General features: G+C 38.9%; 1 pseudogene across 1 annotated transcript; it reads right to left on the bottom strand.

The window, feature by feature from the left end:
• Positions 1–115: 115 nt before the first annotated feature.
• LOC116528201 lies at positions 116–728 on the bottom strand (annotated as a pseudogene). Its single transcript, XR_004258922.1, has one exon. The product of XR_004258922.1 is annotated as a 60S ribosomal protein L17 pseudogene (transcript).
• Positions 729–4,211: the final 3,483 nt, after the last annotated feature.

Raw genomic sequence — 4,211 nt, 5'->3', positions numbered from 1 at the left:
TGCCTTAGATGAGCATGCACCCAATTTTTGTTTCTGAATGGAAGGTCTCCTATATCTTACAAAAAGTTTCCCCCAAAAATTCAAGAACCAACAAAAGAAAATTTCTTCCAAATTCTTTTTTTTTTCCTTTAACTGCATTTATTTTAATGCTGAATTTACTCCCATGCCATAAATTTTTGTTTCTTCAGTTTCTTCTGGGATATCTTCTTCTTCTGGGCAACCTCCTCTTCTGGTTTAGGAACAATCTGTTCCTTTTCAGTAAGGATCATCTCAATGTGGCAGGGAGAACTCATGTATGGGTTAATTCGACCATGAGCTCTGTAGGTCTGGCGTCGCATCTTGTGTGCTTTGTTCACTTGGATGTGCTCAATGACCAGAGAATCTACATCTAAACCCTTAAGTTCAGCATTACTCTCTGCATTTTTAGGCATGTGCAGCAAAAATTCAGCACTCTTTTTGGGCCACCGACCTTGTGTCCAGCCCCACTGCTTGGCCTGGGCACACGTGCCAACTCCACCATTGTGACGTCGGAATGGTACGCACTGTTTCTGTAAAGTGACATCTTTCAGATACTTCGTGGCTTTTCGTATATGCATACCCTTGATGGCCTGGGCAGTTTCACGTGTGTTCTTAAAGTGAACACGAAGATTGGAACCTCTTGATTTGCATGATTTTGTGGGGTTCTCCCAATCAAGTGAATAGCGAAATATTTTCACAGATTACCTCAGGCCGCTTAGGGAAAGAGAGTGAGAAATTATTTTTTCAAAGTAGTCTGCAACAAAACTATTTTTGACAAAATTCTTTTAGAAAATGAAACTACTCGCACACTGAGTCATTTATTCATTCATTAAACAAATGTTTACTAAGCGCTTAGCTATTTGCCAAAATTTGTATTTCAGTGAACAAAACAAAGGCTCTGCCCTAATGAAGTTTACATTCTACTAAGGGAGACAGACAATTAATCCATACACAAATTGATGTATAATGACAGGTGCCAAGAAGAAAGTTAAGAGAAGTTATGGAGGTAGAGTTATGAGGGTGGCTATTATTTAGGAGTGTTATTTAAGAAGGCCTCTTGGAGAAAGACACATTTAAAGAGAAATTTGAATAAAGTGAGGGAACAAATCATGAGGCTATTTGGAGAAGTGTCACTGACTAAGGGAACTACAGATGCCAAGACCCAGAGGCAAGAGAATGTAGGTGTTTCTCCTGTTTTTATATACTTATGGTAGTGTTAGAAGGTAAAACTGCTTTCTGAAAAATTATGTGCTGAAATTATCGGATTTAAAGAGAATCAATATTAAGAGTAAAATATGGTTTAGCTGTGTTGCCACCCAAATCTCATCTTGAATTGTAGTTCCCATTATCCCCATATATCGTGGGAGGGACCCAGTGGGAGATAATTTAACCATGGGGTTGATTACCCTTATGCTGTTCTTGTGATAGTGAGTGAGTTCTCACGAGATCTGTTGGTTTTACAAGGGGCTTTTCCCTCTTTTGCTGGGCACTTCTCCTTGTTGCTACCATGTGAAGAAGGAAATGTTTGCTTTCCCTTCCGCCATGATTGTAAGTGTCCACAGTCCTGCCTAGTCATGCTGAACTGTGAACCAATTAAACCTATTTCCTTTATAAATTACTCCGTGTTGGATATGTCTTTATTAGCAATGTAAGAATGGATGAATACAGAGCAAATCACACTCAAGTTTTACAACTTCAAAAGGAGAGCACATAAACAGTTATGTGTACCACCAACTAGGTCACCCAGGTAGATAGTTAAGCATGACTGGGTGCTACCACAATGTGGGCCTTTGAAATGCACACAAGCAATATATTGGAATCAGTTGGCAACTCTTAATACCAGAGCAAGGCTGGCAAGAGTTGAGAGAATGAGGAAGAAAATGCAGATGTAAGAGCTTGAGATAGCCATTGAGTGGGCATGGAAGACAGTCCAATCCACACAACTGAGAGCTACTCAAGGCTGGGGGGCAAGGTATGCTGGTAGAGGGGCCTTGTTTTGTCTTAGAGTGGGTTCTTACTTCCAGTGCAGCAGATAAGCAAAGGCTTATTTCTTCCCTGTGGAAGTGGTTATAACTCTTCAGTTGCTGTGCAGTTCCCTTTGCCTAGAAAAACAATCACGTATAGGCGCAGCACAACTTTGCATTATGCTGACATCATTACCTTTCTCACCTATTAAATAGAGGTGAATCTGCATTGCTGAAATATGTATTATAGAGAAAAATAATCTTGGTGGGTTTGTGGAAGAAAAATTAGGACAGTGTGCTTGGGTCAATGAGTGAGCAGAACTGCTAGAAAATTACATCAAATAAGCAGTTATATAGCCAGAATCAAATCCTGTAAAACAGATATGGCAGCCAAGACCAAATCAAAGAGGCCTTAGGTCTTTAGATTTTCCATCAGTATTATAAGAAGCAATTGGAAGGTTATGAGCAGGGAATAAAATAATCTGTCTTCCATTTTAGAAGAAGCACTGGCAGTTGTGCAGAGGATAAAACCTAGGAGTTGAGAAAGGGAAAGTGAAGTGTTAAGTAAGTAGCTATTCTGATGAGGGATTATTGTGGATTAAACATCACCTAGTCATGCTCATGGTAGTAAATGGTCAGATTGTGAATATACCATTAAAGATAGAGCCAGTAAGATTTTCTGATAGAATAGGCGTTTCTTGTTAGAAGTAGAAGTCAAGTGTGACTACAAGGATTTTTCTTTTGCCCAATCCAAATGAATGTAGATATCATTTAAAAACATGGGATACACAGGAAAAAGAGTATTTTAACAGAGGTTAAAGAAGGAAGCAACAGTCTGATTTTGAACATATTAATGTTGAAATACCTAATAAAAATTCAAGGCAGGATGCAGACTCCCAGATAAAGGAGAAAGGTTAGGTGAGACATAAATCATTGCATCAGAAGTTATGCATAGCAGTTGAAAATATGGAACTGGATGAAAGCCTCTAAAGAGTAAGTGTAAATACAGAAAATATCTCAGACAGACTGATTCCTGGGCCACATTTTATTATTATTATTATTATTATTTTGAATCTAGAAACTTGACAAGGGTCCAGAGAAAGAGCCTGAGAGTTAGTGAAAGACAGAGGACACTCAGAAGAGTAAGGGTATCACCAAATTGAAGCAAAGCACATGTTTTAAGACATGACAAATGTGATCAAGTATGTCAAATGCTTTCAATGATATATATAAGGTGAAGACTGACAATCAGTGAATCTCAGATGTGTAGGTCTTTGGGGTTCACAACTGCATGATCTCAGTGAGGCAGTGGAGTGCAATGAGAATAGGATGGGAGAAGAAATAAAGTTGGCAAGTATAGACAACCATTGTGAAGCATGCAATATAAGACAAAATAAAAGTATGGCGTGGAGCTGCAGGAAAATGTGAGGTAAAGAACTGTTTTAGTATGATAGTAAATATTACAGCATGCTTTTGTGGCAGTGAAAATGGCCCAGAATAGAGGAACACTGGATGTAATAGAGGCAACAGATAAATGTGGGTGCAAAACAAATAAGTAAATGTAAAGAATGAAGATGAAGACACATGGTAAAATTACGCACTAAGTAAACTAGTAGGCTCAAACCACAGGCTATAAAAAGAGAACATTTTAGAACTATGTAACTGGCCTCAAAAACAAGTTAGATCTTCCTAAGAGATGAAACAGAACTGAAATAAAAAATAGCACCAGGAGCAAGTTGTGAGCCTCCTGTACTCCAGAAACCAACAGAGGCACCTGCAAGTTAAGTCATCCTGAATAAGAGGGACTAAAAGTACTCTGCAGTGACCAGAACTCAGCTTACTTCTGGAACCCTTTTGTTTACCCTGGTCCTACTTTTGAGCAGGTTCTGGAAAAAAAAAAACAAGAAAGCCCCCAGTAATTGGTTGGGTCTACGGCTTATATGAAACTCTGCTCTTAGGAAGAAAGAGGGCATGGTAAGTGTGGCCACATGTGTAGAAATGGGGCAAACAGACCTTCTGGCAGAACAACGTAAGGAATATAAAAAACAGAACCAACAAAATCAACAATTTGGCATTGAATATAAATAGAAATCAAATCAAAGTTGATTCTATTTTATTTTACAGAAGAGAAAAGGAGGTTCAGAGTGTTAAGTGACTTGCCATACCAAAGATGTGCCAGAGTTGGGAGTCAGACTCGGTCCCATTGGCCCCAGACCTGGACCTTCTTGC

This window comes from Sapajus apella, unplaced genomic scaffold (genome assembly GCF_009761245.1).
Source record: "Sapajus apella isolate SASKATOON/1434 unplaced genomic scaffold, GSC_monkey_1.0 scaffold57, whole genome shotgun sequence".
NCBI lineage: Eukaryota > Metazoa > Chordata > Mammalia > Primates > Cebidae > Sapajus > Sapajus apella.
This window is presented reverse-complemented; position numbering and strand designations above follow the sequence as displayed.